This window comes from Chiloscyllium plagiosum, unplaced genomic scaffold (assembly GCF_037043375.1).
Source record: "Chiloscyllium plagiosum isolate Xiang-an unplaced genomic scaffold, Cpla_swu_hap1 HiC_scaffold_7, whole genome shotgun sequence".
NCBI lineage: Eukaryota > Metazoa > Chordata > Chondrichthyes > Orectolobiformes > Hemiscylliidae > Chiloscyllium > Chiloscyllium plagiosum.
The window spans coordinates 40,404,112-40,428,290 of record NW_028270145.1 but is presented as its reverse complement, the minus strand read 5'-3'; positions in this window follow the sequence as shown (position 1 = coordinate 40,428,290).

Genomic DNA, 24,179 nt, shown 5'->3' with positions numbered 1-24,179 from the left:
TCTCTCTTTTTCTCTCTTTTCTCTCTCTTTTTTCTCTCTTTTTCTCTCTTTTGTCTTTCTCTTTTCTCTCTTTTTCTCTATTTTTCTTTCTGTTTCTCTCTCTTTTTCTCTCTCTTTTTCTCTTTTCTCACTCTTTTCTCTCTTTTTCTCTCTCATTTTCTCTCTCTCTTTTTCTCTTTTTCTCTCTCTTTTTCTCGTTTTATCTTATTCTCTCTTTTTCTCTCTCTTTTTCTCTTTTTTCTTTCTCTTTTCTCTCTTTTTCTCTATTTTTCTTTCTGTTTCTCTCTCTTTTTCTCTCTCCTTTACTCTTTTTCTCTCTTTTTCTCTCTATTTACCTCTTCTTATCTCTTTTTCTATCGTTTTCTCTTTATCTCTCTCATTTTCTCTTTGTCTCTTTTTCTCTTTTTCACTCTCTTTTTCTCTCTTTTAGTCTCTTTTTTCTCTCTTTTTGTCTCTCTTTTTCTCATTTTCAATTTTTCTCCTTTTCTCTCTTTTTCTCTTTTTTTCTCCATTTTTCTCTTTTTCTCTATCTATTTCTCTTTTTCTCTCTCTGTTTATCTCTCTTTTCATCCCTTTTTTCTCTCTTTTTCTCTCTCTTTTCTCTCTCCTTTACTCACTCTTTTTCTCTCATTTTCTCTCTCTTTTTCTCTTTCTCTCACTATTTTTCTCTCTTTTTCTCTCTTTCTTTCTCTCACTTTTTATCTCTTTGGCTCTCACTTTCTCTCTCTATTCTTCTCTTTTTTTCTCTGTTTTTCTCTTTCTCTCTCTCTTTTTCTGTCTCTTTCATCCTCTCTTTTTCTCTGTTTTTCTCCCTCTTTTTCACTCTCTTTTTCTCTCTCTTTTAACCTTCTCTCTCTTTTACTCTCTTTCTCTCTCACTTTTTCTCTCTTTTTTCTTTCTCTTTTCTCTCTTTTCTCTCTTTTTCTCTCTACTTTTCTCTCCCTTTTTCTCTCTCTTTTCTCTCTCGTTTTCTCTCTTTTTCTCTCTCTTTCTCACTCTCGTTTTCTCTCTCTCTCTTCTTCTCTCACTTTTTCTCTCTTTTTCTCTTCTTCCCTCTCTTTTCTCTCTCTTTTTCTCTCTTTTCTCTCTCTTTTTTCTCTCTTTTTCTCTCTTTTGTCTTTCTCTTTTCTCTCTTTTTCTCTATTTTTCTTTCTGTTTCTCTCTCTTTTTCTCTCTCCTTTACTCTTTTTCTCTCTATTTACCTCTTCTTATCTCTTTTTCTATCTTTATCTATTTTTCTCTCTCATTTTCACTCTCTTTTTTCTCTCTTTTACTCTCTTTTTTCTCTCTTTTTCTCTCTTTTTCTCTCTCATTTTCTATTTTTCTTCTTTTCTCTCTCCCTTTTTCTCCCTTTTTTCTCTCTTTTTGTCTCTCTTTTTTTCTCCTTTTCTCTCTCTCTTTTCTATTTCTCTCGCTTTTTCTCTCTGTTTTGCTCTTTTTCTCTCTCTCTTTCTGTCTCTTTCTTTCTCTCTTTTTCTCTGTGTTTCTGCATCTTTCACTCTCTCTTTTTCTCTCTTTTTTCTTTCTCTTTTCTCTCTTTTGCTCTCGTTTTTCAGTCTATTTTTCTGTCCTTTTTCTCTCTCCTTTCTCTCTCATTTTCTCTCTCTTTCTCTCTCTTTCTCTCTCTGTTTCTCATTTTCTCTCTGTTTTTCTTGTTTTATCTTATTCTCTCTTTTTCTCTCTCTTTTTCTGTCTCCTTTTCTCTTTTCTCTCTCTTTTTCTCTATTGCTCTTTCTCTCTCTTTTTCTCTCTCATTTTCACTTTTTCCCTCTCTTTTTCTCTCTTTTGCTCTCTCTTTTTCTCTTCATTTTCACTTTTTCCTTCTCTTTTTCTCTCTTTTGCTCTCTCTTTTTCTCTCTCTTTTTCTCTCTCCTTTTCTCACTCTTTTTCTCTTTCATTTTCTCTCTCTTTTTCTCTTTCTCTCTCTATTTTTCTCTCTCTTTTTCTCTCACATTTTATCTCTTTTGCTCTCATTTTTTCTCTCTTTTTTTGTCTCTTTTTCCATCTCTCTTTCTGTCTCTTTCCTTCTCTCTTTTTCTCTGTTTTTCTCCCTCTTTCTCTCTCTCTTTTTTCTCTCTTTTTTCTTTCTCTTTTCTCTTTTTCTCTCTTTTTGTCTCTATTTTTCTCTCCCTTTTTCTCTCTCTTTTCTCTCTAGTTTTCTCTCTTTTTCTCTCTCTTTCTCTCTCTCTTACTCTCTTCTTCTCTCTCTTTTTCTTTCTCTTTTTCTCTCTTTGTCACTTTTTCACTATTTTTCTCTGTTTTTCTCTCTCTGTTTCTCTCTCTTTTTCTCTCTCTTTTTCTCCCTTTTTCTATCTCTTTTCTGTCTCATTTTCTCGCTTTTCTCTCTCTTTTTCTCTCTTTTTTCTCTCTTTTTCTCTTTTTCTATCTCTTTTTACTCTCATCTTCTTTCTCTTTTTCTCTCTCTTTTTCTCTTTTCTCTCTCTTTTCTCTCTTTCTCTCTCTCATTTTCTCTCTCTCTTTTTCTCTTTTTCTCTCTCTTTTTCTCGTTTTATCTTATTCTCTCTTTTTCTCTCTCTTTTTCTGTCTCCTTTTTGCTTTTCTCTCTCTTTTTCTCTTTTGCTCTTTCTCTCTCTTTTTCTCTCTCTTTTTCTTATTTTCTCTCTCTTTTTCTCTGTTATATTTTTCACACTTTTCTCATTTTCTCTCACTTTTTTTCACTTTTTCTCTCTCTTCTTCTCCGTCTTATCTCCTCTCTTTTTTCTCTCACTTTTTCTCTATTTTTCTTTCTGTTTCTCTCTCTTTCTCTCTCCTTTACTCACTCTTTCTCTCTTTTTCTAGTTTTCTCTCTGTTTTTCTCGTTTTATCTTATTCTCTCTTTTTCTCTCTCTTTTTCTCTTTTTCTCTCTTTCTCTCTCTTTTCATCCCTTTTCTCTCTCTTTTTCTCTCTCTTTTTCTCCTTCTCTCTTTTTTCTCTCTTTCTCTCTCTCTATATCTCTCTTTTTGTCTCTCTTTTTTTCTCTCTTTTTTCTCCTTTTCTCTCTCTCTTTCTCTATTTCTCTCGCTTTTTCTCTCTGTTTTGCTCTTTTTCTCTCTCTTTTTCTTGTTTTCAATTTTTCTCCTTTTCTCTCTTTTTCTCTTTCTTTTTCTCTCCCTTTTTCTCTTTTTCTCTCTCTATTTCTCTTTTTCTCTCTCTCTTTCTCTCTCTTTTCATCCCTTTTCTCTCTCTTTTTCTCTCTCTTTTTCTCTTTTCTCACTCTTTTCTCTCTTTTTCTCTCTCATTTTCTCTCTCTCTTTTTCTCTTTTTCTCTCTCTTTTTCTCGTTTTATCTTATTCTCTCTTTTTCTCTCTCTTTTTCTCTTTTTTCTTTCTCTTTTCTCTCTTTTTTATTTCTCTTTTCTCTCTTTTTCTCTATTTTTCTTTCTGTTTCTCTCTCTTTTTCTCTCTCCTTTACTCTTTTTCTCTCTTTTTCTCTCTATTTACCTCTTCTTATCTCTTTTTCTATCGTTTTCTCTTTATCTCTCCCATTTTCTCTTTCTCTCTTTTTCTCTTTTTCACTCTCTTTTTCTCTCTTTTAGTCTCTTTTTTCTCTCTTTTTGTCTCTCTTTTTCTCATTTTCAATTTTTCTCCTTTTCTCTCTTTTTCTCTTTTTTTCTCCATTTTTCTCTTTTTCTCTATCTATTTCTCTTTTTCTCTCTCTGTTTCTCTCTCTTTTCATCCCTTTTTTCTCTCTTTTTCTCTCTCTTTTTCTCTCTCCTTTACTCACTCTTTTTCTCTCATTTTCTCTCTCCTTTTCTCTTTCTCTCACTATTTTTCTCTCTTTTTCTCTCTTTCTTTCTCTCACTTTTTATCTCTTTGGCTCTCACTTTCTCTCTCTATTCTTCTCTTTTTTTCTCTGTTTTTCTCTTTCTCTCTCTCTTTTTCTGTCTCTTTCATCCTCTCTTTTTCTCTGTTTTTCTCCCTCTTTTTCACTCTCTTTTTCTCTCTCTTTTAACCTTCTCTCTCTTTTACTCTCTTTCTCTCTCACTTTTTCTCTCTTTTTTCTTTCTCTTTTCTCTCTTTTCTCTCTTTTTCTCTCTACTTTTCTCTCCCTTTTTCTCTCTCTTTTCTCTCTCGTTTTCTCTCTTTTTCTCTCTCTTTCTCACTCTCGTTTTCTCTCTCTCTCTTCTTCTCTCACTTTTTCTCTCTTTTTCTCTTCTTCCCTCTCTTTTCTCTCTCTTTTTCTCTCTTTTCTCTCTCTTTTTTCTCTCTTTTTCTCTCTTTTGTCTTTCTCTTTTCTCTCTTTTTCTCTATTTTTCTTTCTGTTTCTCTCTCTTTTTCTCTCTCCTTTACTCTTTTTCTCTCTATTTACCTCTTCTTATCTCTTTTTCTATCTTTATCTATTTTTCTCTCTCATTTTCACTCTCTTTTTTCTCTCTTTTACTCTCTTTTTTCTCTCTTTTTCTCTCTTTTTCTCTCTCAATTTCTATTTTTTGCTTTTTCTCTCTCATTTTCTATTTTTCTTCTTTTCTCTCTCCCTTTTTCTCCCTTTTTTCTCTCTTTTTGTCTCTCTTTTTTTCTCCTTTTCTCTCTCTCTTTTCTATTTCTCTCGCTTTTTCTCTCTGTTTTGCTCTTTTTCTCTCTCTCTTTCTGTCTCTTTCTTTCTCTCTTTTTCTCTGTGTTTCTGCATCTTTCACTCTCTCTTTTTCTCTCTTTTTTCTTTCTCTTTTCTCTCTTTTGCTCTCGTTTTTCAGTCTATTTTTCTGTCCTTTTTCTCTCTCCTTTCTCTCTCATTTTCTCTCTCTTTCTCTCTCTTTCTCTCTCTGTTTCTCATTTTCTCTCTGTTTTTCTTGTTTTATCTTATTCTCTCTTTTTCTCTCTCTTTTTCTGTCTCCTTTTCTCTTTTCTCTCTCTTTTTCTCTATTGCTCTTTCTCTCTCTTTTTCTCTCTCATTTTCACTTTTTCCCTCTCTTTTTCTCTCTTTTGCTCTCTCTTTTTCTCTTCATTTTCACTTTTTCCTTCTCTTTTTCTCTCTTTTGCTCTCTCTTTTTCTCTCTCTTTTTCTCTCTCCTTTTCTCACTCTTTTTCTCTTTCATTTTCTCTCTCTTTTTCTCTTTCTCTCTCTATTTTTCTCTCTCTTTTTCTCTCACATTTTATCTCTTTTGCTCTCATTTTTTCTCTCTTTTTTTGTCTCTTTTTCCATCTCTCTTTCTGTCTCTTTCCTTCTCTCTTTTTCTCTGTTTTTCTCCCTCTTTCTCTCTCTCTTTTTTCTCTCTTTTTTCTTTCTCTTTTCTCTTTTTCTCTCTTTTTGTCTCTATTTTTCTCTCCCTTTTTCTCTCTCTTTTCTCTCTAGTTTTCTCTCTTTTTCTCTCTCTTTCTCTCTCTCTTACTCTCTTCTTCTCTCTCTTTTTCTTTCTCTTTTTCTCTCTTTGTCACTTTTTCACTATTTTTCTCTGTTTTTCTCTCTCTGTTTCTCTCTCTTTTTCTCTCTCTTTTTCTCCCTTTTTCTATCTCTTTTCTGTCTCATTTTCTCGCTTTTCTCTCTCTTTTTCTCTCTTTTTTCTCTCTTTTTCTCTTTTTCTATCTCTTTTTACTCTCATCTTCTTTCTCTTTTTCTCTCTCTTTTTCTCTTTTCTCTCTCTTTTCTCTCTTTCTCTCTCTCATTTTCTCTCTCTTTTTCTCGTTTTATCTTATTCTCTCTTTTTCTCTCTCTTTTTCTGTCTCCTTTTTGCTTTTCTCTCTCTTTTTCTCTTTTGCTCTTTCTCTCTCTTTTTCTCTCTCTTTTTCTTATTTTCTCTCTCTTTTTCTCTGTTATATTTTTCACACTTTTCTCATTTTCTCTCACTTTTTTTCACTTTTTCTCTCTCTTCTTCTCCGTCTTATCTCCTCTCTTTTTTCTCTCACTTTTTCTCTATTTTTCTTTCTGTTTCTCTCTCTTTCTCTCTCCTTTACTCACTCTTTCTCTCTTTTTCTAGTTTTCTCTCTGTTTTTCTCGTTTTATCTTATTCTCTCTTTTTCTCTCTCTTTTTCTCTTTTTCTCTCTTTCTCTCTCTTTTCATCCCTTTTCTCTCTCTTTTTCTCTCTCTTTTTCTCCTTCTCTCTTTTTTCTCTCTTTCTCTCTCTCTATATCTCTCTTTTTGTCTCTCTTTTTTTCTCTCTTTTTTCTCCTTTTCTCTCTCTCTTTCTCTATTTCTCTCGCTTTTTCTCTCTGTTTTGTTCTTTTTCTCTCTCTTTTTCTTGTTTTCAATTTTTCTCCTTTTCTCTCTTTTTCTCTTTCTTTTTCTCTCCCTTTTTCTCTTTTTCTCTCTCTATTTCTCTTTTTCTCTCTCTCTTTCTCTCTCTTTTCATCCCCTTTCTCTCTCTTTTTCTCTCTCTTTTTCTCTTTTCTCACTCTTTTCTCTCTTTTTCTCTCTCATTTTCTCTCTCTCTTTTTCTCTTTTTCTCTCTCTTTTTCTCGTTTTATCTTATTCTCTCTTTTTCTCTCTCTTTTTCTCTTTTTTCTTTCTCATTTCTCTCTTTTTTATTTCTCTTTTCTCTCTTTTTCTCTATTTTTCTTTCTGTTTCTCTCTCTTTTTCTCTCTCCTTTACTCTTTTTTTCTCTTTTTCTCTCTATTTACCTCTTCTTATCTCTTTTTCTATCGTTTTCTCTTTATCTCTCTCATTTTCTCTTTCTCTCTTTTTCTCTTTTTCACTCTCTTTTTCTCTCTTTTAGTCTCTTTTTTCTCTCTTTTTGTCTCTCTTTTTCTCATTTTCAATTTTTCTCCTTTTCTCTCTTTTTCTCTTTTTTTCTCCATTTTTCTCTTTTTCTCTATCTATTTCTCTTTTTCTCTCTCTGTTTCTCTCTCTTTTCATCCCTTTTTTCTCTCTTTTTCTCTCTCTTTTTCTCTCTCCTTTACTCACTCTTTTTCTCTCATTTTCTCTCTCCTTTTCTCTTTCTCTCACTATTTTTCTCTCTTTTTCTCTCTTTCTTTCTCTCACTTTTTATCTCTTTGGCTCTCACTTTCTCTCTCTATTCCTCTCTTTTTTTCTCTGTTTTTCTCTTTCTCTCTCTCTTTTTCTGTCTCTTTCATCCTCTCTTTTTCTCTGTTTTTCTCCCTCTTTTTCACTCTCTTTTTCTCTCTCTTTTAACCTTCTCTCTCTTTTACTCTCTTTCTCTCTCACTTTTTCTCTCTTTTTTCTTTCTCTTTTCTCTCTTTTTCTCTCTTTTTCTCTCTACTTTTCTCTCCCTTTTTCTCTCTCTTTTCTCTCTCGTTTTCTCTATTTTTCTCTCTCTTTTTCACTCTCGTTTTCTCTCTCTCTCTTCTTCTCTCACTTTTTCTCTCTTTTTCTCTTCTTCCCTCTCTTTTCTCTCTCTTTTTCTCTCTTTTCTCTCTCTTTTTTCTCTCTTTTTCTCTCTTTTGTCTTTCTCTTTTCTCTCTTTTTCTCTATTTTTCTTTCTGTTTCTCTCTCTTTTTCTCTCTCCTTTACTCTTTTTCTCTCTATTTCCCTCTTCTTATCTCTTTTTCTATCTTTATCTATTTTTCTCTCTCATTTTCACTCTCTTTTTTCTCTCTTTTACTCTCTTTTTTCTCTCTTTTTCTCTCTCTTTTTCTCTCTCATTTTCTATTTTTCTTCTTTTCTCTCTCCCTTTTTCTCCCTTTTTTCTCTCTTTTTGTCTCTCTTTTTTTCTCCTTTTCTCTCTCTCTTTTCTATTTCTCTCGCTTTTTCTCTCTGTTTTGCTCTTTTCCTCTCTCTCTTTCTGTCTCTTTCTTTCTCTCTTTTTCTCTGTGTTTCTGCATCTTTCACTCTCTCTTTTTCTCTCTTTTTTCTTTCTCTTTTCTCTCTTTTGCTCTCGTTTTTCACTCTATTTTTCTGTCCTTTTTCTCTCTCCTTTCTCTCTCATTTTCTCTCTCTTTCTCTCTCTGTTTCTCATTTTCTCTCTGTTTTTCTTGTTTTATCTTATTCTCTCTTTTTCTCTCTCTTTTTCTGTCTCCTTTTCTCTTTTCTCTCTCTTTTTCTCTATTGCTCTTTCTCTCTCTTTTTCTCTCTCATTTTCACTTTTTCCCTCTCTTTTTCTCTCTTTTGCTCTCTCTTTTTCTCTTCATTTTCACTTTTTCCTTCTCTTTTTCTCTTTTGCTCTCTCTTTTTCTCCTTTTCTCACTCTTTTTCTCTTTCATTTTCTCTCACTTTTTCTCTTTCTCTCTCTATTTTTCTCTCTCTTTTTCTCTCACATTTTATCTCTTTTGCTCTCATTTTTTCTCTCTTTTTTCTCTCTTTTTCTATCTCTCTTTCTGTCTCTTTCCTTCTCTCTTTTTCTATGTTTTTCTCCCTCTTTCTCTCTCTCTTTTTTCTATCTTTTTTCTTTCTCTTTTCTCTTTTTCTCTCTTTTTGTCTCTATTTTTCTCTCCCTTTTTCTCTCTCTTTTCTCTCTAGTTTTCTCTCTTTTTCTCTCTCTTTCTCTCTCTCTTACTCTCTTCTTCTCTCTCTTTTCTTTCTCTTTTTCTCTCTTTGTCACTTTTTCACTATTTTTCTCTGTTTTTCTCTCTCTGTTTCTCTCTCTTTTTCTCTCTCTTTTTCTCCCTTTTTCTATCTCTTTTCTGCCTCATTTTCTCGCTTTTCTCTCTCTTTTTCTCTCTTTTTTTCTCTCTTTTTCTCTTTTTCTATCTCTTTTTACTCTCATCTTCTTTCTCTTTTTCTCTCTCTTTTTCTCTTTTCTCTCTCTTTTCTCTCTTTCTCTCTCTCATTTTCTCTCTCTCTTTTTCTCTCTCTTTTTCTCGTTTTATCTTATTCTCTCTTTTTCTCTCTCTTTTTCTGTCTCCTTTTTGCTTTTCTCTCTCTTTTTCTCTTTTGCTCTTTCTCTCTCTTTTTCTCTTTCTTTTTCTTATTTTCTCTCTCTTTTTCTCTCTCTCTTTTTCTCTCTCTTTTTCTCGTTTTATCTTATTCTCTCTTTTTCTCTCTCTTTTTCTGTCTCCTTTTTGCTTTTCTCTCTCTTTTTCTCTTTTGCTCTTTCTCTCTCTTTTCTCTCTTTCTCTCTCTCATTTTCTCTCTCTTTTTCTCGTTTTATCTTATTCTCTCTTTTTCTCTCTCTTTTTCTGTCTCCTTTTTGCTTTTCTCTCTCTTTTTCTCTTTTGCTCTTTCTCTCTCTTTTTCTCTCTCTTTTTCTTATTTTCTCTCTCTTTTTCTCTCTTATATTTTTCACACTTTTCTCATTTTCTCTCACCTTTTTTCACTTTTTCTCTCTCTTCTTCTCCGTCTTATCTCCTCTCTTTTTTCTCTCACTTTTTCTCTATTTTTCTTTCTGTTTCTCTCTCTTTCTCTCTCCTTTACTCACTCTTTCTCTCTTTTTCTAGTTTTCTCTCTGTTTTTCTCGTTTTATCTTATTCTCTCTTTTTCTCTCTCTTTTTCTGTCTCCTTTTCTCTTTTCTCTCTCTTTTTCTGTATTCCTCTTTCCCTCTCTTTTTCACTCTCTTTTTCTCTCTCATTTTCACTTTTTCTCTCTCTTTTTCTCTCTTTTGCTCCCTCTTTTTCTCTCTTTTTCTCTCTCTTTTTCTCTCTCCTTTTCTCACTCTTCTTCTCTCTCATTTTCTCTCTTTCTTTCTCTCACATTTTATCTCTTTTGCTCTCATTTTTTCTCTCTTTTTTCTCTCATTTTCTCTCTCTCTCTCTGTCTCTTTCTTTCTCTCTTTTTCTCTGTTTTTCTCCCTCTTTCTCTCTCTTTTTTTCTCTCTATTTTCATTCTCTTTTCTCTTTTTCTCTCTTTTTCTCTCTTTTTCTCTCGATCTTTCTCTCTCATTTTCTCTCTTTTTCTCTCTCTTTTTCTCTTTTTCACTCTCTTTTTTCTCTCTTTTACTCTCTTTTTTCTCTTTTTCTCTCTCTTTTTCTCTCTCATTTTCTATATTTCGCTTTTTCTCTCTCATTTTCCATTTTTCTCTCTTTTTGTCTCTCTTTTCTTCTCGCTTTTTCCTCCTTTTCTCTCTCTTTTTCTCTATTTCTCTCGAGTTTTCTCGCTTTTTTGCTCTTTTTCTCTCTCTTTTACTCGTTTTCAATTTTTCTCCTTTTCTCTCTTTTTCTCTTTCTTTTTTTCTCCCTTTTTCTCTTTTTCTCTCTCTATTTCTCTTTTTCTCTCTCTGTTTCTCTCTTTTTTCATCCCTTTTTTCTCTCTTTTTCTCTCTCTTTTTCTCTCTCCTTTACTCACTCTTTTTCTCTCCTTTTCTCTCTCTTTTTCTCATTCTCTCTCTATTTTTCTCTCTTTTTCTCTTTCTCACTCTCTTTTTCAGTCTCTTTCGTCCTCTCTTTTTCTCTGTTTTTCTCCCTCTTTTTCACTCTCTTTTTCTCTCTCTTTTACTCCTTCTCTCTCTTTTACTCTCTTTCTCTCTCTTTTTCTCTCTTTTTTCTTTCTCTTTTCTCACTTTTTCTCTCTCTTTTCTCTCTCGTTTTCTCTCTTTTTGTCTCTGTTTTTCACTCTCGTTTTTTTTCTCTCTCTCTTCTTTTCTCACTTTTCTCTCTTTTTCTCCTCTTCCCTCTCTTTTCTCTCTCTTTTTCTCTCTCTATTTCACTTTTTCACTATTTTTCTCTGTTTTTCTCTCTCTTTTTCTGTCTTCTTTTCTCTCTCTTTTTCATTCTTTTTTCTCTCTTTTTCTCTCTCTTTTTCTTTCTCTTTTCTCTCTCTTTTTCTCTTTTCTCTCTCTTTTCTCTCTTTTTCTCTCACTTTTTCTTATTTTCTCTCTGTTTTTCTCATTTTATCTTATTCTCTATTTTCTCTCTCTTTTTCTGTCTCCTTTTCTCTTTTCTCTCTCTTTTTCTCTTTTTCTCTCTTTCTCTCTCTTTTCATCCCTTTTCTCTCTCTTTTTCTCTCTCTTTTTCTCCTTCTCTCTTTTTTCTCTCTTTCTCTCTCACTATATCTCTCTTTTTGTCTCTCTTTTTTTCTCTCTTTTTTCTCCTTTTCTCTTTCTCTTTCTCTATTTCTCTCGCTTTTTCTCTCTGTTTTGTTCTTTTTCTCTCTCTTTTTCTTGTTTTCAATTTTTCTCATTTTCTCTCTTTTTCTCTTTCTTTTTCTCTCCCTTTTTCTCTTTTTCTCTCTCTATTTCTCTTTATCTCTCTCTCTTTCTCTCTCTTTTCATTCCTTTTCTCTCTCTTTTTTTCTCTCTTTTTCTCTTTTCTCACTCTTTTCTCTCTTTTTCTCTCTCATTTTCTCTCTCTCTTTTTCTCTTTTTCTCTCTCTTTTTCTCGTTTTATCTTATTCTCTCTTTTTCTCTCTCTTTTTCTCTTTTTTCTTTCTCTTTTCTCTCTTTTTTCTTTCTCTTTTCTCTCTTTTTCTCTATTTTTCTTTCTGTTTCTCTCTCTTTTTCTCTCTCCTTTACTCTTTTTCTCTCTTTTTCTCTCTATTTACCTCTTCTTATCTCTTTTTCTATCGTTTTCTCTTTATCTCTCTCATTTTCTCTTTCTCTCTTTTTCTCTTTTTCACTCTCTTTTTCTCTCTTTTAGTCTCTTTTTTCTCTCTTTTTGTCTCTCTTTTTCTCATTTTCAATTTTTCTCCTTTTCTCTCTTTTTCTCTTTTTTTCTCCATTTTTCTCTTTTTCTCTATCTATTTCTCTTTTTCTCTCTCTGTTTATCTCTCTTTTCATCCCCTTTTCTCTCTTTTTCTCTCTCTTTTTCTCTCTCCTTTTCTCACTCTTTTTCTCTCATTTTCTCTCTCTTTTTCTCTTTCTCTCACTATTTTTCTCTCTTTTTCTCTCTTTCTTTCTCTCACTTTTTATCTCTTTGGCTCTCACTTTCTCTCTCTATTCTTCTCTTTTTTTCTCTGTTTTTCTCTTTCTCTCTCTCTTTTTCTGTCTCTTTCATCCTCTCTTTTTCTCTGTTTTTCTCCCTCTTTTTCACTCTCTTTTTCTCTCTCTTTTAACCTTCTCTCTCATTTACTCTCTTTCTCTCTCTCTTTTTCTCTCTTTTTGCTTTCTCTTTTCTCTATTGCCCTTTCTCTCCCTTTTTCTCTCTCATTTTCACTATTACCCTCTCTTTTTCTCTCTTTTGCTCTCTCTTTTTCTCTCTTTTTTCTCTCTCTTTTTCTCTCTCTTTTTCTCTCTCCTTTTCTCACTCTTTTTCTCTCTCATTTTCTCTTTTTCTCTCTATTTTTCTCTGTCTTTTTCTTTCTCTTTTTCTCTCTCTTTTTCTCTTTTCTCTCTCTTTTCTCTCTTTTTCTCTCTCATTTTCTCTCTCTTTCTCTCTTTTTCTCTCTTTTTCTCGTTTACTCTCTGTTTTTCTCGTTTTATCTTATTCTCTCTTTTTCTCTCTCTTTTTCTGTCTCCTTTTCTCTTTTCTCTCTTTTTCTCTATTGCTCTTTTTCTCTCTTTTTCTGTCTCTTTTTCTCTCTCATTTTCACTTTTTCCCTCTCTTTTTCTCTCTTTTGCTCTCTCTTTTTCTCTCTTAATTCTCTCTCTTTTTCTCTCTCTTTTTCTCACTCTTTTTCTCTCTCATTTTCTCACTCTTTTTCTCTTTCTCTCTCTATTTTTCTCTCTCTTTTTCTCTCACATTTTATCTCTTTTGCTCTCATTTTTTCTCTCTTTTTTCTCTCTTTTTGTCTCTCTCTTTCTGTCTCCTTCTTTCTCTCTTTTTCTCTGTTTTTCTCTTCTCTGTTTCTCTCTCTTTTCTCTCTTTTTTCTTTTCTCTCTTTTTCTCTCATTTTCTCTCTATTTTTCACTCCCTTTTTCTCTCACTTTTCTCTCTCATTTTCTCTCTTTTTCTCTCTCTTGTTCACTCACGTTTTCTCTCTCTCTTCTTCTCTCTCCTTTTCTCTCTTTTTCTCTTCTTCTCTCTCTTTTTCTCTCTCATTTTCTCTCTCTCTTACTCTCTTTTTCTCTCTCTTTTTCTCTCTCATTTTCACTTTTTCCCTCTCTTTTTCTCTCTTTTGCTCTCTCTTTTTCTCTCTTTTTTCTCTCTCTTTTTCTCTCTTTTTCTCTCTCCTTTTCTCACTCTTTTTCTCTCTCATTTTCTCTCTCTTTCTCCCTTTTTCTCTCTCTTTTTCTCGTTTTCTCTCTGTTTTTCTCGTTTTATCTTATTCTCTCTTTTTCTCTCTCATTTTCTGTCTCCTTTTCTCTTTTCTCTCTCTTTTTCTCTATTACTCTTTCTCTTCATCTCTCTCTTTTTCTCTCTCATTTTCACTTCTTCCCTCTCTTTTTCTCTCATTTGCTCTCTCTTTTTTCTCTCCCCTTTTTCTCTCTCATTTTCTCACTGTTTTTCTCTCTCATTTTCTCTCTCTTTTTCTCTATTCTCTCTCTTTTTCTCTATTGCTCTTTCTCTCTCTTTTTCTCTCTCATTTTCACTTTTTCCCTCTTTTTCTCTCTTTTGCTCTCTCTTTTTCTCTCTTTTTTCTCTCTCTTTTTCTCTCTCTTTTTCTCTCTCCTTTTCTCACTCGTTTTCTCTCTCATTTTCTTTCTCTTTCTCTCGTTCTCTCTCTCTTTTTCTCGTTCTCTCTCTGTTTTTCTCGTTTTATCTTATTCTCTCTTTTCTCTCTCTTTTTCTGTCTCTTTTTCTCTTTCTCTCTCTTTTTCTCTATTCCTCTTCCTCTTTGTCTCTCTCTTTTTCTCTCTCATTTTCACTTTTTCCCTCTCTTTTTCTCTCCCTTGCTCTCTCTTTTTCTCTCTTTTTTCCCTCTCTTTTTCTCTCTCTTTTTCTCTCTCATTTTCTCACTGTTTTTCTCTCTCATTTTCTCTCTCTTTTTCTCTTTCTCTCTCTATTTTTCTCTCTTTTTCTCTCTTTCTTTCTCTCACATTTTATCTCTTTTGCTCTCATTTTTTCTCTCTATTTTACTCTCTTTCTCTCTCTCTCTTTCTGTCTCTTTCTTTCTCTCTTTTTCTCTGTTTTTCTCCCACTTTTTCTCTCTATTTTTATTTCTCTTTTCTCTCTTTTTCTCCCTTGTTCTCTCTACTTTTCTCTCCCTTTTTCTCTCTCTTTTCTCTCTCTCTTCCTCTCTCTCCTTTTCTCACTTTTTCTCTTCTTCTCTCTCTTTTTTCTCTCTTTTTTCTCTCTCTCTCTTACTGTCGTTTTCTCTCTCCTCCTCTCTTTATCTCGTTTTCTCTCTGTTTTTCTCGTTTTATCTTATTCTCTCTTTTTTCTCTCTCGTTTTTTGCCTCCTTTCCTCTTTTCTCTCTCTTTTTCTCTCTCATTTTCACTTTTCCCTCTCGTTTTCTATGTTTTGCTCTCTCTTTTTCTCTCATTTTTCTCTCTCTTTTTCTCTCTCATTTTCTCTCTCTTTTTCTCTTTCTCTCTCTATTTTTCTCTCTCTTTTTCTCTCACATTTTATCTCTTTTGCTCTCATTTTTCTCTCTTTTTTCTCTCTCTTCGTCTCTCACTTTCTGTCTCTTTCTTTCTCTCTTTTTCTCTGTTTTTCTCTTCTCTGTTTCTCTCTTTTTTCTTTTTCTTTTCTCTCTTTTTATCTCTTTTTCTCTCTATTTTTCTCTCCTTTTTCTCTCTCGTTTCTCTCTCATTTTCTCTCTTTTTCTCTCTCTTTTTCACTCTCATTTTCTCTCTCTCTTCCTCTCTCTCCTTTTCTCACTTTTTCTCTTCTTCTCTCTCTTTTTTTCTCTCTTTTTTCTCTCTCTCTCTTACTGTATTTTTCTCTCTCTTTTTCTTTCTCTTTTTCTCTCTTTTTCACTTTTTCACTCTTTTTCTCTGTTTTTCTCTCTCTGTTTCTCTCTCTCTTTCTCTCTTTTTGTCTCCCTTTTTCAATCTCTTTTCTGTCTCATTTTCTCTCTTTTTCTCTCTCTTTTTACTCTCTTCTTCTTACGCTTTTTCTCTCTCTGTTTCTCTTTATCTCTCTCTCTTTCGCTCTCTTTTCATCCCTTTTTTCTTTCTTTTTCTCTCTCTTTTTCTCTCTCCTTTACTCACTCTTTTTCTCTCATTTTCTCTCTCTTTTTCTCTTTCTCTCACTATTTTTCTCTCTTTTTCTCTCTTTCTTTCTCTCACTTTTTATGTGTTTGGCTCTCACTTTTTCTCTCTATTTTTCTCTCTTTTTCTCTGTTTTTCTCTTTCTCTCTCTCTTTTTCTGTCTCTTTCGTCCTCTCTTTTTCTCTGTTTTTCTCCCTCTCTTTTCTCTCTCTTTTTCTCTCTTTTCTCTCTTTTTCTTTCTCTTTTTCTCTCTCTATTTCACTTTTTCACTATTTTTCTATGTTTTTCTCTCTCTTTTGCTGTCTTCTTTTCTCTCTCTTTTTTCTCTCTTTTTCTCTGTTTCTCTCTCCTTTTTTCTCTCTTTTTCGTTCTCTTTTTCTCTCTCTTTTTCTCTTTTCTCTCTCTTTTCTCTCTTTTTCTCTCACTTTTTCTCATTTTTTCTCTGTTTTTCTTGTTTTATCTTATTCTCTATTTTCTCTCTCTTTTTCTCTCTCTTTTTCTTTCTCTTTCTCTCTCTCTTTTTCTCTTTTCTCTCTCTTTTCTCTGTTTTTCTCTCTCATTTTCTCTCTCTTTCTCTCATTTTCTCTCTCTTTTTCTCGTTTTCTCTGTTTTTCTCGTTTTATCTTATTCTCTTGTTTTCTGTCTCCTTTTCTCTTTTCTCTCTCTTTTTCTCTATTGCTCTTTCTCTCTCTTTTTCTCTCTCTTTTTCTCTCTCATTTTCACTTTTCCCTCTCTTTTTCTCTCATTTGCTCTCTCTTTTTCTCTCTTTATTCTCTCTCTTTTTCTCTCTCCTTTTCTCACTCTTTTTCTCTCTCATTTTCTCTCTCTTTTTCTCTTTCTCTCTCTATTTTTCTCTCTCTTTTTCTCTCACATTTTATCTCTTTTGCTCCCATTTTTTCTCTCTTTTTTCTCTCTTTTACTCTCTCTCTTTCTGTCTCTTTCTTTCTGTCATTTTCTCTGTTTTTCTCCCTCTTTTTCACTCTCTTTTTCTCTCTCTTTTAACCTTCTCTCTCTTTTACTCTCTTTCTCTCTCTCTTTTTCTCTCTTTTTTCTTTCTCTTTTCTCTCTTTTTCTCTCTTTTTCTCTCTACTTTTCTCTCCCTTTTTCTCTCTCTTTTCTCTCTCGTTTTCTCTCTTTTTCTCTCTCTTTTTCACTCTCGTTTTCTCTCTCTCTCTTCTTCTCTCTCCTTTTCTCTCTTTTTCTCTTCTTCTCTCTCTTTTTCTCTCTCATTTTCTCTCTCTCTTACTCTCTTTTTTCTCTCTCTTTTTCTCTCTCCTTTTCTCACTCGTTTTCTCTCTCATTTTCTCTCTCTTTCTCTCTCTCTTTTTCTCGTTTTCTCTCTGTTTTTCTCGTTTTATCTTATTCTCTCTTTTTCTCTCTCTTTTTCTGTCTCCTTTTCTCTTTTCTCTCTCTTTTTCACTATTCATCTTTCTCTTTGTCTCTCTCTTTTTCTCTCTCATTTTCACTTTTTCCTTCTCTTTTTCTCTCTTTTGCTCTCTCTTTTTCTTTCTTTTTTCTCTCTCTTTTTTTCTCTCTTTTTCTCTCTCATTTTCTCACTCTTTTCTCTCTCATTTTCTCTCTCTTTTTCTCTTTCTCTCTCTATTTTTCTCTCTTTCTTTCTCTCACATTTTATCTCTTTTGCTCTCATTTTTTCTCTCTTTTTTACTCTCTTTCTCTCTCTTTCTGTCTCTTTCTTTCTCTCTTTTTCTCTGTTTTTCTCCCTCTTCTTCTCTCTCTTCTCACTTTTTTCTTTCTCTTTTCTCTCTTTTTCTCTCTTGTTCTCTCTATTTTTCTCTCCATTTTTCTCTCTCTTTTCTCTCTCATTTTCTCTCTCTTCCTCTCTTTTTCTCATTTTCTCTCTGTTTTTCTCATTTTATCTTATTCTCTCTTTTTCTCTCTCTTTTTTGCCTCCTTTCCTCTTTCCTCTCTCTTTTTCTCTCTCATTTTCACTTTTTCCCTCTCTTTTTCTCTCTGTTGCTCACTCTTTTTCTCTCTTTATTCTCTCTCTTTTTCTCTCTCCTTTTCTCACTCTTTTTCTCTCTCATTTTCTCTCTCTTTTTCTCTTTCTCTCACTATTTTTCTCTCTTTTTCTCTCTTTCTTTCTCTCACTTTTTATGTGTTTGGCTCTCACTTTTTCTCTCTATTTTTCTCTCTTTTTCTCTGTTTTTCTCTTTCTCTCTCTCTTTTTCTGTCTCTTTCGTCCTCTCTTTTTCTCTGTTTTTCTCCCTCTCTTTTCTCTCTCTTTTTCTCTCTTTTCTCTCTTTTTCTTTCTCTTTTTCTCTCTCTATTTCACTTTTTCACTATTTTTCTATGTTTTTCTCTCTCTTTTGCTGTCTTCTTTTCTCTCTCTTTTTTCTCTCTTTTTCTCTGTTTCTCTCTCCTTTTTTCTCTCTTTTTCGTTCTCTTTTTCTCTCTCTTTTTCTCTTTTCTCTCTCTTTTCTCTCTTTTTCTCTCACTTTTTCTCATTTTTTCTCTGTTTTTCTTGTTTTATCTTATTCTCTATTTTCTCTCTCTTTTTCTCTCTCTTTTTCTTTCTCTTTCTCTCTCTCTTTTTCTCTTTTCTCTCTCTTTTCTCTGTTTTTCTCTCTCATTTTCTCTCTCTTTCTCTCATTTTCTCTCTCTTTTTCTCGTTTTCTCTGTTTTTCTCGTTTTATCTTATTCTCTTGTTTTCTGTCTCCTTTTCTCTTTTCTCTCTCTTTTTCTCTATTGCTCTTTCTCTCTCTTTTTCTCTCTCTTTTTCTCTCTCATTTTCACTTTTCCCTCTCTTTTTCTCTCATTTGCTCTCTCTTTTTCTCTCTTTATTCTCTCTCTTTTTCTCTCTCATTTTCTCTCTCTTTTTCTCTTTCTCTCTCTATTTTTCTCTCTCTTTTTCTCTCACATTTTATCTCTTTTGCTCCCATTTTTTCTCTCTTTTTTCTCTCTTTTACTCTCTCTCTTTCTGTCTCTTTCTTTCTGTCATTTTCTCTGTTTTTCTCCCTCTTTTTCACTCTCTTTTTCTCTCTCTTTTAACCTTCTCTCTCTTTTACTCTCTTTCTCTCTCTCTTTTTCTCTCTTTTTTCTTTCTCTTTTCTCTCTTTTTCTCTCTTTTTCTCTCTACTTTTCTCTCCCTTTTTCTCTCTCTTTTCTCTCTCGTTTTCTCTCTTTTTCTCTCTCTTTTTCACTCTCGTTTTCTCTCTCTCTCTTCTTCTCTCTCCTTTTCTCTCTTTTTCTCTTCTTCTCTCTCTTTTTCTCTCTCATTTTCTCTCTCTCTTACTCTCTTTTTTCTCTCTCTTTTTCTCTCTCCTTTTCTCACTCGTTTTCTCTCTCATTTTCTCTCTCTTTCTCTCTCTCTTTTTCTCGTTTTCTCTCTGTTTTTCTCGTTTTATCTTATTCTCTCTTTTTCTCTCTCTTTTTCTGTCTCCTTTTCACTTTTCTCTCTCTTTTTCACTATTCATCTTTCTCTTTGTCTCTCTCTTTTTCTCTCTCATTTTCACTTTTTCCTTCTCTTTTTCTCTCTTTTGCTCTCTCTTTTTCTTTCTTTTTTCTCTCTCTTTTTTTCTCTCTTTTTCTCTCTCATTTTCTCACTCTTTTCTCTCTCATTTTCTCTCTCTTTTTCTCTTTCTCTCTCTATTTTTCTCTCTTTCTTTCTCTCACATTTTATCTCTTTTGCTCTCATTTTTTCTCTCTTTTTTACTCTCTTTCTCTCTCTTTCTGTCTCTTTCTTTCTCTCTTTTTCTCTGTTTTTCTCCCTCTTCTTCTCTCTCTTCTCACTTTTTTCTTTCTCTTTTCTCTCTTTTTCTCTCTTGTTCTCTCTATTTTTCTCTCCATTTTTCTCTCTCTTTTCTCTCTCATTTTCTCTCTCTTCCTCTCTTTTTCTCATTTTCTCTCTGTTTTTCTCATTTTATCTTATTCTCTCTTTTTCTCTCTCTTTTTTGCCTCCTTTCCTCTTTCCTCTCTCTTTTTCTCTCTCATTTTCACTTTTTCCCTCTCTTTTTCTCTCTGTTGCTCACTCTTTTTCTCTCTTTATTCTCTCTCTTTTTCTCTCTCCTTTTCTCACTCTTTTTCTCTCTCATTTTCTCTCTCTTTTTCTCTTTCTCTCTCTATTTTTCTCTCTCTTTTTCTCTCACATTTTATCTCTTTTGCTCCCATTTTTTCTCTCTTTTTTCTCTCTTTTTCTCTCTTTCTTTCTGTCTCTTTCTTTCTGTCATTTTCTCTGTTTTTCTCCCTCTTTTTCACTCTCTTTTTCTCTCTCTTTTAACCTTCTCTCTCTTTTACTCTCTTTCTCTCTCTCTTTTTCTCTCTTTTTTCTTTCTCTTTTCTCTCTTTTTCTCTCTTTTTCTCTCTACTTTTCTCTCCCTTTTTCTCTCTCTTTTCTCTCTCGTTTTCTCTCTTTTTCTCTCTCTTTTTCACTCTCGTTTTCTCTCTCTCTCTTCTTCTCTCACTTTTTCTCTCTTTTTCTCTTCTTCCCTCTCTTTTCTCTCCCTTTTTCTCTCTTTTCTCTCTTTTTCTCTCTTTTTCTCTCTTTTTTCTTTCGCTTTTCTCTCTTTTTCTCTATTTTTCTTTCTGTTTCTCTCTCTTTTTCTCTCTCCTTTACTCTTTTTCTCTCTTTTTCTTTATATTTACCTCTTTTTATCTCTTTTTCTATCTTTTTCTCTTTTTCTCTCTCTTTTTCTCTTTCTCTCTTTTTCTCTCTATTTTTCTCTTTTTCACTCTCTTTTTTCTCTCTTTTACTCTCTTTTTTCTCTTTTTCTCTCTCTTTTTCTTTCTCAATTTCTATTTTTCGCTTTTTCTCTCTCATTTTCTATTTTTCTTCTTTTCTCTCTCTCTTTTTCTCCCTTTTTCTCTCTTTTTGTCTCTCTTTTTCTCTCTTTTTTCTCCTTTCTCTCTCTTTTTCTCTATTTCTCTGGCTTTTTCTCTCTGTTTTGCTCTTTTTCTCTCTCTTTTTCTCTTTTTCTCTCTTTCTCTCTCTTTTCATCCCTTTTCTCTCTCTTTTTCTCTCTCTTTTTCTCCTTCTCTCTTTTTTCTCTCTTTCTCTCTCGCTCTATATCTCTCTTTTTGTCTCTCTTTTTTTCTCTCTTTTTTCTCCTTTTCTCTCTCTCTTTTTCTATTTCTCTCGCTTTTTCTCTCTGTTTTGCTCTTTTTCTCTCTCTTTTTCTTGTTTTCAATTTTTCTCCTTTTCTCTCTTTTTCTCTTTCTTTTTCTCTCCCTTTTCCTCTTTTTCTCTCTCTATTTCTCTTTTTCTCTCTCTCTTTCTCTCTCTTTTCATCCCTTTTCTCTCTCTTTTTCTCTCTCTTTTTCTCTTTTCTCACTCTTTTCTCTCTTTTTCTCTCTCATTTTCTCTCTCTCTTTTTCTCTTTTTCTCTCTCTTATTCTCGTTTTATCTTATTCTCTCTTTTTCTCTCTCTTTTTCTCTTTTTTCTTTCTCTTTTCTCTCTTTTTGCTTTCTCTTTTCTCTCTTTTCATCCCTTTTCTCTCTCTTTTTCTCTCTCTTTTTCTCTTTTCTCACTCTTTTCTCTCTTTTTCTCTCTCTTTTTCTCTCTCCTTTACTCTTTTTCTCTCTATTTACCTCTTCTTATCTCTTTTTCTATCGTTTTCTCTTTATCTCTCTCATTTTCTCTTTCTCTCTTTTTCTCTTTTTCACTCTCTTTTTCTTTCTTTTAGTCTCTTTTTTCTCTCTTTTTCTCTCTCTTTTTCTCATGTTCAATTTTTCTCCTTTTCTTTTTCTCTTTTTTTCTCCATTTTTCTCTTTTTCTCTATCTATTTCTCTTTTTCTCTCTCTGTTTCTCTCTCTTTTCATCCCTTTCTTCTCTCTTTTTCTCTCTCTTTTTCTCTCCTTTTCTCACTCTTTTTCTCTCATTTTCTCTCTCTTTTTCTCTTTCTCTCACTATTTTTCTCTCTTTTTCTCTCTTTCTTTCTCTCACTTTTTATCTCTTTGGCTCTCACTTTCTCTCTCTATTCTTCTCTTTTTTTCTCTGTTTTTCTCTTTCTCTCTCTCTTTTTCTGTCTCTTTCGTCCTCTCTTTTTCTCTGTTTTTCTCCCTCTTTTTCACTCTCTTTTTCTCTCTCTTTTAACCTTCTCTCTCTTTTACTCTCTTTCTCTCTCTCTTTTTCTCTCTTTTTTCTTTCTCTTTTCTCTCATTTTCTCTCTACTTTTCTCTCCCTTTTTCTCTCTCTTTTCTCTCTCGTTTTCTCTCTTTTTCTCTCTCTTTTTCACTCTCGTTTTCTCTCTCTCTCTTCTTCTCTCACATTTTCTCTCTTTTTCTCTTCTTCCCTCTCTTTTCTCTCTCTTTTTCTCTCTTTTGTCTCTTTTTCTCTCTTTTTCTCTCTTTTTTCTTTCTCTTTTCTCTCTTTTTCTCTATTTTTCTTTCTGTTTCTCTCTCTTTTTCTCTCTCCTTTACTCTTTTTCTCTCTATTTACCTCTTCTTATCTCTTTTTCTATCTTTATCTATTTTTCTCTCTCATTTTCTCTTCCTCTCTTTTTCTCTCTCTTTTTCTCTCTCAATTTCTATTTTTTGCTTTTTCTCTTTCATTTTCTATTTTTCTCCTTTTCTCTCTCTCTTTTCTATTTCTCTCGCTTTTTCTCTCTGTTTTGCTCTTTTTCTCTCTCTTTTTCTTGTTTTCAATTTTTCTCCTTTTCTCTCTTTTTCTCTTTCTTTTTCTCTCCCTTTTTCTCTTTTTCTCTCTCTATTTCTCTTTCTCTCTCTCTCTTTCTCTCTCTTTTCATCCCTATTCTCTCTCTTTTTCTCTCTCTTTTTCTCCTTCTCTCTTTTTTCTCTCTTTCTCTCTCTGTTTTTCTCTTTTTTCTTTCTCTTTTCTCTCTTTTTCTTTCTCTTTTTCTCTCTCCTTTTGTCACTCTTTTTGTCTCTCATTTTCTCTCTCTTTTTCTGTTTCTCTCTCCATTTTTCTCTCTCTTTTTCTCTCTTTCTTTCTCTCACATTTTATCTCTTTTACTCTCATTTTTTCTCTCTTTTTTCCTCTCTTTTTCTCTCTCTCTTTCTGTCTCTTTCTTTCTCTCTTTTTCTCTGTGTTTCTGCATCTTTCACTCTCTCTTTTTCTCTCTTTTTTCTTTCTCTTTTCTCTCTTTTGCTCTCGTTTTTCACTCTATTTTTCTCTCCTTTTTCTCTCTCCTTTCTCTCTCATTTTCTCTCTCTTTCTCTCTCTTTCTCTCTCTGTTTCTCATTTTCTCTCTGTTTTTCTTGTTTTATCTTATTCTCTCTTTTTCTCTCTCTTTTTCTGTCTCCTTTTCTCTTTTCTCTCTCTTTTTCTCTATTGCTCTTTCTCTCTCTTTTTCTCTCTCATTTTCACTTTTTCCCTCTCTTTTTCTCTCTTTTGCTCTCTCTTTTTCTCTTCATTTTCACTTTTTCCTTCTCTTTTTCTCTCTTTTGCTCTCTCTTTTTCTCTCTCTTTTTCTCTCTCCTTTTCTCACTCTTTTTCTCTTTCATTTTCTCTCTCTTTTTCTCTTTCTCTCTCTATTTTTCTCTCTCTTTTTCTCTCACATTTTATCTCTTTTGCTCTCATTTTTTCTCGCTTTTTTTCTCTCTTTTTCTATCTCTCTTTCTGTCTCTTTCCTTCTCTCTTTTTCTCTGTTTTTCTCCCTCTTTCTCTCTCTCTTTTTCTCTCTTTTTGTCTCTATTTTTCTCTCCCTTTTTCTCTCTCTTCTTCTCTCTCTTTTTCTTTCTCTTTTTCTCTCTTTGTCACTTTTTCACTATTTTTCTCTGTTTTTCTCTCTCTGTTTCTCTCTCTTTTTCTCTCTCTTTTTCTCCCTTTTTCTATCTCTTTTCTGTCTCATTTTCTCGCTTTTCTCTCTCTTTTTCACTCTTTTTTTCTCTCTTTTTCTCTTTTTCTATCTCTTTTTACTCTCATCTTCTTTCTCTTTTTCTCTCTCTTTTTCTCTTTTCTCTCTCTTTTCTCTCTTTCTCTCTCTCATTTTCTCTCTCTCTTTTTCTCTTTTTCTCTCTTTTTCTCATTTTATCTTATTCTCTCTTTTTCTCTCTCTTTTTCTGTCTCCTTTTTGCTTTTCTCTCTCTTTTTCTCTTTTGCTCTTTCTCTCTCTTTTTCTCTTTCTCTCTTTTTCTCTCTCTTTTTCTTATTTTCTCTCTCTTTTTCTCTCTTATATTTTTCACACTTTTCTCATTTTCTCTCACCTTTTTTCACTTTTTCTCTCTCTTCTTCTCCGTCTTATCTCCTCTCTTTTTTCTCTCACTTTTTCTCTATTTTTCTTTCTGTTTCTCTCTCTTTCTCTCTCCTTTACTCACTCTTTCTCTCTTTTTCTAGTTTTCTCTCTGTTTTTCTCGTTTTATCTTATTCTCTCTTTTTCTCTCTCTTTTTCCGTCTCCTTTTCTCTTTTCTCTCTCTTTTTCTGTATTCCTCTTTCCCTCTCTTTTTCACTCTCTTTTTCTCTCTCATTTTCACTTTTTCTCTCTCTTTTTCTCTCTGTTGCTCCCTCTTTTTCTCTCTTTTTCTCTCTCTTTTTCTCTCTCCTTTTCTCACTCTTCTTCTCTCTCATTTTCTCTCTCTTTTTCTCTCTTTCTTTCTCTCACATTTTATCTCTTTTGCTCTCATTTTTTCTCTCTTTTTTCTCTCATTTTCTCTCTCTCTTTCTGTCTCTTTCTTTCTCTCTTTTTCTCTGTTTTTCTCCCTCTTTCTCTCTCTCTTTTTCTCTCTATTTTCATTCTCTTTTCTCTTTTTCTCTCTTTTTCTCTCTTTTTCTCTCGATCTTTCTCTCCCATTTTCTCTCTCTTTTCTCTCTCATTTTCTCTCTTTTTCTCTCTCTTTTTCTCTTTTTTACTCTCCTATTTCTCTCTTTTACTCTCTTTTTTCTCTTTTTCTCTCTCTTTTTCTCTCTCATTTTCTATATTTCGCTTTTTCTCTCTCATTTTCCATTTTTCTCTCTTTTTGTCTCTCTTTTTTTCTCTCTTTTTTCTCCTTTTCTCTCTCTTTTTCTCTATTTCTCTCGAGTTTTCTCTCTTTTTTGCTCTTTTTCTCTCTCTTTTACTCGTTTTCAATTTTTCTCCTTTTCTCTCTTTTTCTTTCTTTTTTTCTCCCTTTTTCTCTTTTTCTCTCTCTATTTCTCTTTTTCTCTCTCTGTTTCTCTCTCTTTTCATCCCTTTTTTCTCTCTTTTTCTCTCTCTTTTTCTCTCTCCTTTTCTCACTCTTTTTCTCTCTCATTTTCTCTTTTTCTCTCTCTTTTTCTCTGTCTTTTTCTTTCTCTTTTTCTCTCTCTTTTTCTCTTTTCTCTCTCTTTTCTCTCTTTTTCTCTCTCATTTTCTCTCTCTTTCTCTCTTTTTCTCTCTTTTTCTCGTTTACTCTCTGTTTTTCTCGTTTTATCTTATTCTCTCTTTTTCTCTCTCTTTTTCTGTCTCCTTTTCTCTTTTCTCTCTTTTTCTCTATTGCTCTTTTTCTCTC